This window comes from Acromyrmex echinatior, chromosome 2 (genome assembly GCF_024713525.1).
Source record: "Acromyrmex echinatior isolate Ae372 chromosome 2, ASM2471352v2, whole genome shotgun sequence".
NCBI lineage: Eukaryota > Metazoa > Arthropoda > Insecta > Hymenoptera > Formicidae > Acromyrmex > Acromyrmex echinatior.
The window spans coordinates 15,341,381-15,356,557 of NC_141853.1; the positions used below are offsets into that span (position 1 = coordinate 15,341,381).

Below are 15,177 nucleotides of genomic sequence, written 5' to 3' on the forward strand. Positions count from 1 at the left end.
GTACTTAGAATCTATTGCCGAATATCTGTATTCCTGGAAATTAGTAATGGCGGAGCTGACGGAGAATCATCAAATAATTGTTCGTTTGTTTTGTTACCGAATAAACACGTAACCAATTTGGTTCGTTTGCAAATCGATGTGACTTCAATTTGCGTTGCACGAAAAGAATTGATGAGTTAATAAAAAAAAGAGTTGATAAAAAAAAATTGCACTTTTTCCCAATATTTTAACGTCAATTTTGTAATCAAAATTTATTCGCTTCTAAAAATCATAATTAAGCTGTCCAGAAAGTATCTTGAGAGTACTTTTATTTATGAAAAGATTCTCAAGTAAGATTAATCTGTTATTAATTAGTGATCACAAAGTATCTATCTTTTCAGTGAGTTATTAATCAATTATTGGCCAATGTGCGATCATGGTGGAATTAAAATCTGATATTGTTCGCAGAGTTTATAATTTTAAATGGACGAATTTTCAAACAATTTGAGGTATATATTTTATAGAAATCTTTTTTTATTAATCGACGTCTTTTTTCGTTTAGTATGTAAGTACAAAGCGTATAAATATATGCTTGTAAAATAAATTCTCTCTTATCTTTTTAATTTAATAAAAAATAGTTTAGCTTTTTTATAACAATGTATATATACTGATATTATACAAATATAATTATAGCTATAATAAATTAATTATAGCTATAATAAATTAACAAATAAAAATAAATTAAATAGAACAAATTAAACTTTTATAATGTTTACATATTCATGTTTATTAAAATAATATGTATTTTGATATTACCGTGGAGATTATTGTGTACATAACTTATTTTATAATTACATATAAAAACATTAAGTTTAAATCTACTTCATTTTAATATGAAATAATATGCGTATATTAATATTATTTTATAGTATATTAAATCGATGTTAGTAAAAGAAAAAAATTGTATTATTCAAGTTCATTTATATATGTTATCGCAAATAAAAGCTTACGTTAATTAACTAACTTGATTTTGAAAATTCGTTTACTTTTGCACTAGTTTGCATAAATTTTTTCTTAGCTAAAACTCGCAGAGAAAGGTCCCAAGAGAGTAAAATTTGTGTGCAGAAACGTGACGGAACTGCCAGATTCGTAAAATGTCATTTAGTTTTGCGCATTTCTTCAACATGTGCAGTAAAAGATCTGAATAATCCGTGATTCGTGATTGTCAAAGTCATTTTCGATCATGGAGATAACAGAAGAAAGATAATGTAACTAAGAAGGACAAGGTACCTCATTAAAACAATTGTTCTTTCATCAGTATTCAAAGAGTAAAATAATCGATATGTAATTCTGTAACAAACTGAAATTTCTTCTGACGAAACGCTTTTGGGAAAAATAAAAGAATGATAAAATGGAGAATACAAGGAAACGACGCGTTTATATCACATATATATTCTGATTCTACTGTTATACTCTCAATATAAACGCTACAACAAAATGCTATTTTCAGTCGTTATCATGAGACCGAATAGTTTTTCGCGATAAGAAAGTCATTAAAATATAATACAATAGCAAATAATAAATGTAAAAAGTAAAAATAATTGTATAAAGAAAAACAATTAGGATTACAACTTGAAAGTTAAAACAATTAATGTTGATTGATTTTTTTATAATGTCAGAAAATTGAGTTTCGTTAACAACTTCAAATTGTAATCCTGCTGGAAAATTACTATGAAACTCATTCGACAGGTTATACACGTGTAGTTTATCGCATTCGATACTGTAACGAGAGAACTATCGAAATTCTCTTACTCTATGAATATTCCGATAGGAGTAGTTACTGAACGAAATCGGACCAATCAAACTTTCTCATTGAATGAGAATTTTGCAAGCTACAGAAACTGCGGTGTCGACATATAAGTAATAAATCATGTCATCATATCAGTTTCGATTCATATACTTATCGCGTTGAAAATTGAAAATAAAAACATCTAGCCAAAGCGGATTTTGCAGCTCTCATTTATCATCGTTTCTTGCATTCGTTATCTCCGCTTAGAAACAAAGTCATACTACAAGAATAAAAATATCAATTTGGTAGAATAACATTTATTTTAAGCCTAATCTACATAAATATAGATCATATCTAATTACTTCATACATCTTTCTTTACATAATCTAAAGAAAATTTTTCGCCTTGATTATATGATTACTTAAAGCTTAACATTAATACATAAATCACTCACACATCACTAACACATAAATAGATATTCAATTTATAAACATTTATTAATTTTATAATATATCGGGATATTTTTTAATAAATTTATCAGGAATCTTGTATTACGGATGCAGGGAGAATAGTTGTTACTCTGATACAAGTCATAACGTAACTTGCATATACATACTCGCGAGAGACATGTTCTTGATACATATCGTTAATGACATTATCTGTTTGCCGTCTCGACAATGGAAAGAGAGGAAATGGGAAATTGTATCATGATATGCTGATGTTGAAACCGACCTCGCGCTTTGATTTAATTGGCCACGACGGCGACCTTTTCGCTGCGACATCGCGTTTCTGACAAGTGATCGATTCAAAAAGGTTACATAGCTGTGTAAACCTGTGTATTTTCTATTTCCAATCACGATCGATGGTCCTTTATTCGCAGTCACGTATCTACTCACGTAGTGCGATTACGTCGAAAGTGGCGACTTTGCGATGGAAGCGGATACGAAGGGTGGATAAGAAGGGTGCTGGTTCTGACTCCGGCGGACTTTCGATCCGATTGGTTCGGAATGTCTCTCTTCGTGATCCGCACGATCGCTTCGGAATTTCATTCTGAGGTAACAGGAAGCATTAGAAATTAGCGACGGAAAGTTTGCGGACTCGCGTCAGCGCTTTCCCAGACGGACCCAGGGTTGGAGATAATTAACTCTCACGTGATCGTAAATTTTGAGTTATTGAGCACGATAGCACGCGCGTAGGCAGTTAATTTTCAGCCTAGATTACATTCCTGATGGTCTTTCTGATCTGGTACGTGTGGCCTATAAATATAAATTATTTTTTCAATATTCCATTGTGCATTAAATTCGATTTATTGATGTAGACATACTTTCGACTCAACTTAAAGGTTAAATTACTGAGTTTAAATAGATTATGAGCGATGATCTTGTTCAAGTGTGAGAAATGCGAATGAAAGAAATAAAATGATACAATAAAATATAGCTTAGAGTAACTCCGGCAAATACGCCGCGCTGGAATTTACGCCGCAGAAGTCAGAAAAAATAGAAGGAATGAGAGTAATTTTCCTGTAACAACTCTGTTACATACCTTTATGTTATATTAGTATTGTGTTATGATTTCAGTTTCTTACTGTCAATACTAATAAAATTATTGTGAGTTGAATCGATTTGTCATTGTGTTAAATAGTGTCACAAATTATAATCTACATAAAATGATTACTGTAGGACGTGCAAAAGACTTAGTAGTTATTAGTTTTATTTTCTTTTAAACTATCTGAGCTTCATGTTTTTACGTATTAGAATCAAATATAAAGTATAAAAAAAACAAAAAATACATCTGATGTGAGAGATCAATACACAAACTAATTACATTTATAAATATTAAAAAAAAAGATGTATTACTTATTATTACGTAACATTTACCATTCTATATAATTACAAAATAGAGAAGAATATAAATATTCATAAAATATCTGTTGTAATTTCTAAATAAGTTATACCTATGTTTATTTTTTAAATTTGTGATATACTTTATAATATGCTTATGTTTTTCTGAGTAAATAGATACACCTACATAAATACGCCTACATAAATACGCCCGTTGTTATTTAAAGGTTATGTATTTTAAATATTTAAATAATATTAAATCGTTATTTATTTTAATATGAGTTTCTAAAAAATAACGACAATATAATATATTTTACTCTCTGCTCATTGAGCAAGTAAATATAAAAAAAACAAACAAATTTGAATAAGATTTATTTATTTATATCTCAATGTAATTTCGTACAATCGTATTTCATCGTTTTATGTATCATAAAATTCGTTTAGGGGCAATGAAGCCTCAAAAAATTGTATAGAACTAACACCTGAATTCGTGCAACGAATGGAACAAATGGGACAGAAAGTTTTTCAGATGATAACACATATCTGGTACAAGGAAGTATATCAGTGCTATTTGAATGCTCCGGCGGAATTTGCATGTATTCGTGTACCGTCGACAATTCCATCGAAAATGAGGCATGGAGGAATATTTAATATAGACATTCTTTGATGAAAGGGATTTTGCGCGATTTTCGTGATCGCGCATTTATGCGGAATTTAAAGCAGCCGCTGTGTCGCCTGATAATTTATTCCACATGCATAATTTGAAGTTACAGGGCGAACTGACCGACCATTTTTGAGATATTGTGACTGAAGGAAATAACTTGAAATGTAGAAAATTGAGAGTTGTGATGAAAGATGATCTGCATTACAAATCTCTGATAAGATAAAATGAAATTTAATTGCGATCAATCATATTGCATACAACACTAATGATTTAAGTGATATAATGTTCTAACGTATATTTTGATATGCATATCTGAATGCGTAATTAGAACGGAACGAGATGTGTCACAAACTTGAACGTGGAACTTGTAGTTACGAACTTTGAGGTATATGTTACATGGTGTTCACAGCAAGTCACAAAGCGCAGGACGTACGTGTATAAACCAAGTAGTAAGTCAGTAATCTAAGATGAAACTTGTAGCGAAACGCTTATCATTACGATATCAGTTACAAATTTGCATATCGAAGATTCGACAAGAATTATTTGATTTTGTGCATATTTTGGACTACGGAATGTGGATGCAGTCAATTTTGATTTACGTAATAATGTAATTTTAAATAACCTTATATTGATCACAATCAAATAAAAAGGAACTAGCGTAATAGTTATTTTTCTACCGTAACATTTAATTTCTTTACAAAATTATCTCTGTGTAAATATGCTCTGTGCAAATTTGTATGTATTTATAATTTATAATTTGCAGCAACGTAATTTTTCACTCGACGCTACATTATTGAAATGTAAATTTAAACCGCAGAATCCGGTACGTCCATAGTTTCTCTCATCTCTCTCGTTATTTTCATTCCTCTTTCGTACAAGATGATTAATCATCGTATAAGAAAGTGCACGATGCTTGGGAGCACGTATAGATAATTTATTTGAACTATCTGTATACAATTTATTTGAAAGATGTAACCCCTGCCTTACATAGAAAATACACGAATTGATATCACTGAAATGTTATTTTAAAGCGCTATTAACTATCAACAAACAATAAAAAATGAGTGGTAATTTATTCTTATTCTTCATCTTGCTTCACATACCATCGAATATTCGAACATTAATAGTGCGAGATATACACTATTAAATTCGTAATATCAAATTATATCTAATCTTTATTATTTTTATCATTTCTATAGATCGTCATTGCTTATATACTCAATATGTCGTTAATTTAAAACAATTTAACCGAAGAAAATATATTAAATTTAATTTATATAGTATTCTTTACTATATAAATGCATATATTAATATGCATTGTTTATTGTGAAACTAAGCATAAAAATGAATTGATTCACATTTTGATATACATGGAAGTTAAAAAAATATAAAATGTTATTTAACTTATAGAATTGGATTACTATTGCTTTTTTGATATCTAACAGTATACGCGCCTCATTACAGTTATACGCGATCCATGGGAGGTCACGCGTGCGATTCCACGTGGAACAAATAAAACGGATAGAAGAAAATTGCAAGATTCCATGTCGCACCTGCCCGTGTCGTCTAACACATATATCGCGTAATTACTCATCGATCTACCTTGCGAGGGTGAAGTTCCAGCGACAGTTTCGCGGTCGCGTTGCTAGGGAAAAAGTCGCTATCACATCATGTTTTCTTCCTTTCGCTTTATTTATCAGCCAATGTCAATTGCAAATGCGATTTTTTTCTAAGATAATGTAAATTAATCTGAAAAGTAGAATAAAAAGATTTAGGAGCGTATATAGGAATACTAAAATAGTGTTCGAATACATTAATATAAGTCCACAAACAAGTTCTAATAAAGATAAAGCATGATAAGAAGAATCAGATATTAAGTTTAAGTAAAATTTTCACATACATGATTCTATTTTACGAAAATTATAGATTTAAAAATATAACGGAATATATTTTTCGTAATAAATTAAAATAAAAGTCTCTGATTTGAAACAATTAGTTTATTTTCGTACTAAAGAGTCGACATATATCAACTAGATTTGCAACTAGGCGTTAGTTGAACGTTCTCTGTATATTTTTGTAAATATATGTTTCTAAATGTTTTGACCTTTTTGTTAAATTATTCTGTTGGTTTTAAAAAGTTAGAAAAATTGCCTTTTAAAGTTAGAAATAAATGCGTGTACCTGGGAGTCAGATATAAAATAGTGGCTATATATTGCTATTTTGAACTCTTCAAATATTTACTGCGGTTATTTCTTAAATTAATAGTAAGTTTGTTCGGTGTCTAAAGAATATATGTATATATTTGTATAAGCCCATGGCACATTAGGATATAAGCGTACTAAATTGTAAAGTTTAAACAAGATTCACCCAAAGACATGTTTGTCAAGGTGGAATGTGCATGAATGAGAGTGAAAATGACTGGATGGCACAATGCTAAAGAACGCTGGCAAGATTTTGAGAAAGCAAGTAAGTATACTCAAGAAATGCTACATCGAATTGCGGCGTGGTAGATGGGCGTTCACGTACGAGACGTTATCCTACAAGCAGTGTGAAGCGTTCTATGTTACACACAGCAACAAAAATGTCTTCGCTGATGGTGTCTGACACCTTCCAGACATAGCCTTCCGGATATATAGAGCAGAATGTTATGTACATTGGAGAGAAGATTATGCTGGAGGGAATGTAATGCTACTTTTCCACGACAATAAATCTCGGTCGTATATAAAATGTTTGCCGCTATCTTATTTACAATCCTCGTAGATATCTTGTTTATATTTTGTTTTAGTGCGGCACGCGACTAACCGAGTGAGGTTGCATAAATTTTGAGTTGTTTAAACTGGTAAAATTTTCGTCGTGCGCAGGATATGAGGGAAATTGTACAGACTTATTCGTTCGTGGAAAATATGCAAGTGCCTCGAGCGATACATTTTGCGTACTATACCTTCATACGCAGTCGAAGAAACCATTTCGTTTGAGCATCGTCGCACGTGTTGACGAGGTCGATCGCACGAAAGAGTATTTACCCTGCGATATTGCGTAAGGATTGATGCGTGCACAAGGGTGGCGCGAGGAACATAAAGACATACGGCTCGTTCATGATTGGCCATGGAGTTGGCGAGGTGTGCGGTATCCCGGACTAGTCCGGAGCCAGCCTGGTTTCAGTCAGCGGCGCAGATCCGTCGCGTACGCGTCGCTGATGCCGGTACCAGACGTCGACTGTTACTACTTGCTGCCGATCGCGAGAAACGCTAGCATTAAATACGTAAAATTAGATCTTTGTGATACTTATTAATATAAATACATCGTCTCCCATATAAGCGAACGTTAAATATTAATTTTAACATCAACAAAGAACAATCCAATTATTATGCACTGGAGCGATTGTAAAATCGTTGTGGAATACAGTTTTTAGTGTTCTGTGGACAGATTTTAAGTTAGATATATATACATAAATTGTTAGTGATAAAGATATAAATGCCACTTTTTGTAAATTTTTTATTTATTACCGTGTTATTAAAAATAAATCATTCGTTACTAAATATTATATTATTAACTTTCAGTCGGATAATAACTTAGAGGATTAATAATTATATAAAGTTATACTATAAAAAATATGTTAAGTGTGAAATATCCGGATCATTATCAAAATTAAATACACAAATAAAAAGTGGTTAGAGAAGTAATTATACTCCCTTTTCAGTGAAAAATATTAAACTTTGATGGTGTTCTTCTTCAAACTATATCTAACATTATAAACTTGATAATTAAACGAGAACTTTATTCTGATATTGTTCACAAACATAACATGAAGATTACTAATAATCTCTCTAATACAAGTGATATAAAATTAATATAATAAAAAACAGTTATAAGATGATTCTTATAATGATTTCATATCATTTAAAGAATTCCGACATAAATTGCAGAAATAATCAGCATTAATAATTGAACCAAAAAGGTAATAATATAATGTAAATTAAATTATTTACTTTTTATGTTCAAATTTTTTTTACGTATTCAAATTATATTAGATAATTAGATTACAATATGTAAGCTAAAGTATCATTTCAACTAGTGTTACATAAAATTTGGAGAAGTTACGAAGAATGAAAGAAGAATGTATTAATGGAAATTGATGTGTATATATATATTATATAGACATATATATGCATATATTGTGCATTTATATGCACAATGCGAAAAATTCTGCTTCGTCATTCACAAACGTACTCGGGCCCCAATGGAATATAAAGTACAAGTTACACAGTATTTATTGATTATTGAGATTGCAGTTCTGCAATAATTTCTCTCTTTTTCTGTTTTTTCAAACTATTACATAAAATTCAATACGATTTCGAAAAAGAACAAACAAACAAAGACGAAAAGTTAATCGAAGGGGAAAAGAAACGTTACATCTCTATTTCTAAAGTTAATCGAGTGAAACTGAAGCAACTTTTAACGATCAACTTTTAATGTTTCACAGTCAATCTCTTTCAGTTTTCGTATGGTTGATGCGCGGATAACGATACTTACCATCGTAATGCCACGCAAAGTGAGAAATGACAAAATTTGTCCATTCAAAGTAACCGCAAATTGACTATTCTGTAAAGTGAGTTTCTTTCGACGAACTTATTATCCCTTTTTTGACACACAAATGCCGCGCACTTAAACATCAGTTTTTATTCATGTTTATTCTGTTAGCACGTAACTCCTAAAAATTTCTACGATTAAAATAACATTACGTTCTACATTCCTGGAAACTTGGATTCTTCAATGGTATAAAATATTAAAGCTGAGATAAAATCGTCAGAGCGTGTTTATTTCCGCTATGTGATCAGTACCAAACTGTGCAAACTGAAATATTCACAAGAGAGACTGTCTGTATTGTACACATTTGTATAGCAAAATGAGCACGATTTCATGCGATACAAATTTTAGTAAATATGTCAATATTCACAGCATTTAAAATATCGGTGAGTGTAAAATTCATAACAACTTAGCTGTATTTAATATTTTAAGTGAGATTTTTAAATATAAAATTAATATATGTATTAAATTAATATGTTAAAATGTTAAATTATTAAAATAATGCTTATTATTAATTATAATTATGAAATTATTATATCATATTTTCAATTAATTTTTAAATAAATGTTTAAATTAAAAATATATATCTTTCTGAGAAAAATATTGGAAACTAATACTTTATCACATGCAAGCTTTTCTTATATTACCTGCGCTTCTATTATGCTTCTACCTTATACTTCTATTATTCGACATATGGGACCGCGACAGTTTTAACGCATATATCTCATCTATTATTATTGCAGATCTATTGCATATATCTCATCTATTCATTCATCATTAGCTACTAATATATATTGCATATTTCGAAGTATGAGAATTTTATGAGAATAAATATTTAATTTTAATTATATGGGAATTTTCACGATTATTATAATATTTTCAAATATCCATGTAATATAGAATTATAGAATCTACGTAATAGACATGGCGCATGATCTTAATGCTACGTACATTAATAATCATTATTACTATGTATAGAAAGTGTGATTGACATTATAGGGCCTAACTACATGACTAAAAGCAAATTTGTGGCGAACTCCAAAGCACGAGCGTAAAGATGTCTTGATCACGAAAATACTTAGCACAAATTGTGGCGTACAATATGAATTATATTAAGCATGCCATATGTGACAAATTGTGTACTGTGTATATGTACGCTTTCATATCAATCTGTGTACGACAGCTTTTATCACGTAATCATACTCTAAAGAAAATAAGTTAAACTTAAATATCATAAATAATTAATGTATTGAATGATATCATTTTCTCTTACGAATTTCGTTTGGATTAAAAATTAATCATGGTATCTATCATGGAACATGTCAAAATGAATTCCAATCGGAATTATTCCGTTTTCCTTAGAAACACAATAGAAATCTAGGGAATAATTCAATAATTCCGATCGGAATCCATTCCGACTTGTTTCACGATAGCTGCCATGAATGCTTCAGAGAAACAGGGAAATCAGATTGGAAAATCTGGTATCAAGAATTGATTGATATCACGGGATCTGAAAATGCCATTCGTAAAGTTTTATACATATATATATCATGTCTATGATCCGTTCGAGACTTTTAACATTTAATATAATTTATGGTTGTTCATCAAACTACCTGTAGCAGGAGATGGTAAAAAAATATTATTCATACGGAGAGAATTTTTTTTTAAATTTACTCCGAAAATATGTTGTAAAATATAATTGTGGCACAATACAATATTTTAAAGATTTTTACTATGCATTTCAGTAAAATTAATCAAACTTATTTGATATTTTATTAAGGAATGAGAGAGATTTACATAAAATTCTTCGAAATGCAATGTTGTCCCACTATCATATTTTCAAGGTAAACTCTAAGAAAAAATTCTCTTCGTTTAGCATTGTTATCAAGCAAAAAGTTAATTACTAAGTTCTAATCTATATTGGCGGCAGTTTAGGTAAATAAAAAGAAAAATGTCAATGTAATCATGATATTAGGATCGTTAATAATTATGCTGATATAATAAAAGATTTAAAAAAAAAGAATTTGTATTTGTCTATACATTTTAATAATTAGTCAATACTCCTGCTATGGTTTTCAATTTCTTCGATGTTGTGGTCAATTAAGTGCTGTTTGCTAAATTAGCGTGGAAATATATAAAGATAACAATATTTGCCGCTGGGACACGTTCAAATGCTGATCAACAGAGTGAGGAAATATAATTGTGTTTGTACGGAAGAAATTGTCTAATTGCCTTGCGGCTGATGTATGCGATCAATAGGTAATAATAAGTACAACTCTCTGCATTTTATCACTAATTTTGATACAGCCTGTTTCACCAAATACTTAAAATACATAAAAATTAAATAATCTTAGCGCCTGTCAAGAGTAATAAAGAGTTATGTTGCCAAATATTATAATAAAAGGGGCGCATGACAAATTTAAAGCGTTAGGTAAATTTACAATATGATTTTTTATTCTGATTTATTCTAATCATTTGTTTTTTTTTTTTTACAAAGATTAATGGAATATTACATTGTATAAAATACGTGCCATTTATTTTAAATGTCAAATATATACCTTGTTTAACGAACCGTCCAACTATTCACAGCTTTAGTTCAATTCAGACATCGTACACATGACGGAAAGTTAATTGAGCAACACTAAACTGTAATAACGATCTAACGTAATAAAATAATTCAGGTGTATATGGCGTTTATAGATGATCATGCTGGCTCGGGTTTAATACTGAAATCGTATATAGGATAATAGAAATTCGCGAACACAATCGGCATACACCACTGCATTCCAAATATCACCGCAGTTTTCAAATTTATTCGATTGCAATATGATGTGCAATACAATAAATCGTAACATGATTATATAGGATACATAATAAGATAATAATATTCAATAGACATGGCATTATAATACATAATTATATTTTCATAAATTGGACTTACATTATAAAAAAAATACATAAATATAATTTACATACATGCGACGGATATAAAATTGTGTAATTTTCAATGTAACTCTTACGAGATATTTATCTTAGCATTAAAAAGATTTAGCAAAAGAATTTCGCGAGAAATGCTTTGAGTCGTCAATCGGAATAAAAGAAAAAGTTCATGTAAATATATAATATATTCACCTGCAACAAAACAGGTCACTGTAACTCGTTTTTTACGGGTAAATATATAGATACAAGTTGAAAGAGCAACATTGTAAATATATGTATCCCAGCTTTTGCTCCAGGCCAACATGTAGGAATCAATTCGCTAGAGATCGATAGTAAAAACTGTAATAAAATACTTTTTTGCAACTTTGCTCTCTCGTTCGTGCATCAGCATTTGCTCCATAGTTCCATCATGATTTTGTGATGATCGCGTGGTACATAACATACATAACATCTCTCTCACAACTCAACCTGACCGGATCCATTCACCCATAATCCACCTAAAGGCGGTCGAGTGAAGCACGCATACAAATGACAGGAAGTATCTTCGAATATTTATTACAGCACTACATTAATAATCTGACATTCTACATTGTTTACGTTTTCCGTATCTAGCTGTCCTCATCCGGTGATCTGGGACGAGATGAGATGTGTCTCCCTAGCGATATGTTTTCTTACACATGTGCATTACCGTGCGAATGTGAATTACCCATCGCTTCAGACATCCATCATTCTCGAAATTCATTAATATTTCCCGGATATCCTCATCATTGAGTATTTGAAAATTTTAAAAGAGCAATACCTGCAGGGATAATGAGTGGAAACGTTATAAACGCTTTCATTTACTAAGAACGTTTAATTTTCTATGAAAGGCGACCTTCTACATCGCAGATTCTATCATAAAATTAACGTAATAATTTTTTTCTTAGAGAAAAATTAGAAGACTGTTATTTCTCTCTTCGGATTTTCCTCCGGCGCGTCCGTTGAAAGGACATGTACTCTGTGGGATATACTCTGGTGCGTTAAATTATGAATTCAATTGGTAACGCTCGCGTTCAGGACACTCACCATTTACCGTTTAGTGCGACAATGCATCTCAAACACAAGAGTGTATGTACATTTATAAGAAGTTTAATAAGTATATATATATATATATATATATATATATATATATATATATTCTATTCCAGTATATGCAGTTCAGAAATTCATTTTCGTGTCACTGTTTCTGGAGGTGTTGAAGTATATAAATGGGAACAGAGTTGCCGCATGCTGCCAGCTGTTCGCGAGCGGCAGCAATTGTGGAAACTGTCTCAGACACTGGGCACGTTAACATTTTAACGCGTTAGCTCGCGAAACGGCTTTCCGGCTCTCTTCGGATTTTCGGTTAACCCCGGAAGTCAAACATGAAAATTTATTAATCCCAGCAAATATCCTTGTCTCCGTGCGTTATTGTACTCGAATTATGATTCGTCTCTGCATGTTGCCAGGGACAATCTGATATTACAATTGATTATATAAAATTTTACTTGTAAAAAATTTATTAAAAATTTGTCGCGCATATTATTGCAAAAATTTCAGAATTCTAACCCTTGTTTAATTTACAACTGAGTAATAAATAAAACGCGTGTATTAATTAATCGTACACCAGAGGTTTTATCCTAGTCTCACTTTTCTGCTCAATATTTTATTCCCTTGATATTTACTGATATACAGTACAAATTAAAAGCATCAATTTCATTAAACTGCTAATAATTTAAAAAAGGAATGTGTTTATCAAGTGATCATCTATATTGTATTCTTTTGTTATCATTAAAATTCTATGCTGCGAGTATAATTATTACAAATGTATAAAACAAAACTCATAAATCCTTAGAAAGACCATGCCGTTATGATAGGCATTTTAAATGGGTTGCTGAAAATATAATCCTCGAGCAAATTCCATCCGCGATTTTATCATCACGCAACTATATATATAGGTATTTGTTACTGCGTCTCGCGAGTCTATCATGCAAATATTATTTCATATACATATATATAATAATGGAGTCGAAATTTCCGAAAAATTAGGTCAAGCATCTCAAGCATACTTTTGCTTTGTGCATTTTGACAGCAAATATCTTTTTTTTTGCTATTTTTTGTCACGATTTGGAAATTTGCCGAAAGTTCGCGTAAAATCGTATTATCCGTGATTTTCGTATCGATTGCGCGTAATGATTGATACTCAACAGGGACGATAACCACGAATGATAAATCAGACATCCGCCGCACGTCGCACGACTGTATATTGCAATTCGTAAGTGAAACCGTAGTAGACCTAAAGTGAAAATCGGATCGGACTCTTCATGAGTGGAATTTTAATCAGCTATCATTGCTGAAATGCAGGCAGCTTATTTTTTTAATTTATAGAGCGACGTTGCATATAATCTATTAAATACGTACTGCTTTCATATTATGCTATAGTATTACTTTGAAGGACAATTACAAAAACACAAGGGATCATCTGATCACGTTTGGGTCATCTGATAATCTTGCACGTGATCAAAGATGTATTATGTACCTAAAATGATATTCCTGTCTATAATAACAACGAATTCTTTTTTTTATAGAGAACGTATATGTATTATGCATATTGAATATTTTGTGAAAAATCTGAATGAATAACATAAAATAGTAAGTCTAGTTAATAACACACACTAATTAAAATTGTAATTTTTAATAAATCTCGTGACGAACATATATAGGTTACCTTTATTTAAATTATGATCAATGCTGACGTATTTAGAAAATTGAATTTAGAACATTATTTATTGCTAGACAAACGAATACAATTATAGACGGCTAATTAATATGCCAGCACTCACTACATCGATATAACATATAATATTTAATTTAAGATTTCCGCTCTATAATAAAATCTGAATTATTTGAATAATTTATGATAAATTATATGTAACAATATTATAAGATTAATCTGTAAACTAGTAATTCGTAATAATATTAGGTGTTGGAATTAATTCGTAGCGTTTTACAAGTGATGGGAAGTACTTTCATTAATGTATTTTTTAATGCTCATGTGAAATAAATAACATTCTTTCATTAAAAACGCTACGAATTAATTCCAACACCTAATAATATTTTTTAAAATGTTCTATATAACACGTCACTTTTATGACGAATGTTAATTTTAATATATAAGTAACAATTTATATATATATATATATATATATATATATATATATATACACAGTAAAGTTAATGTTTCATCTTTTTATTTCAAGTACTTTATTTGAATCTTTGTATTATAATTTTGTCGGAGCTCGTTTTATTCTCAGAGACGAAAAAAATTCACATAAATTATGCTGATAGTATCGCATAAC

The 15,177-nt window shown here is 30.5% G+C and overlaps 1 protein-coding gene across 4 annotated transcripts in view; it reads left to right on the forward strand.

Moving 5' to 3' along the window:
- The first annotated feature begins 7,372 nt into the window (after positions 1-7,372).
- The window catches only part of LOC105147175 (cholecystokinin receptor type A), a 39,886-nt gene continuing 32,081 nt past the window's right edge, over positions 7,373-15,177 (forward strand). Inside the window, exons 1-2 of one of the 4 annotated variants that reach the window (XM_011058017.2) lie at positions 7,374-7,728; positions 7,974-8,231. The gene's annotated coding sequence lies outside the window, so the exon portion shown is untranslated. Of the gene's footprint in view, positions 8,232-15,177 lie in introns of all 4 variants that reach the window. The other 3 variants (XM_087402704.1, XM_087402705.1, XM_087402706.1) reach the window with 3 other exon arrangements.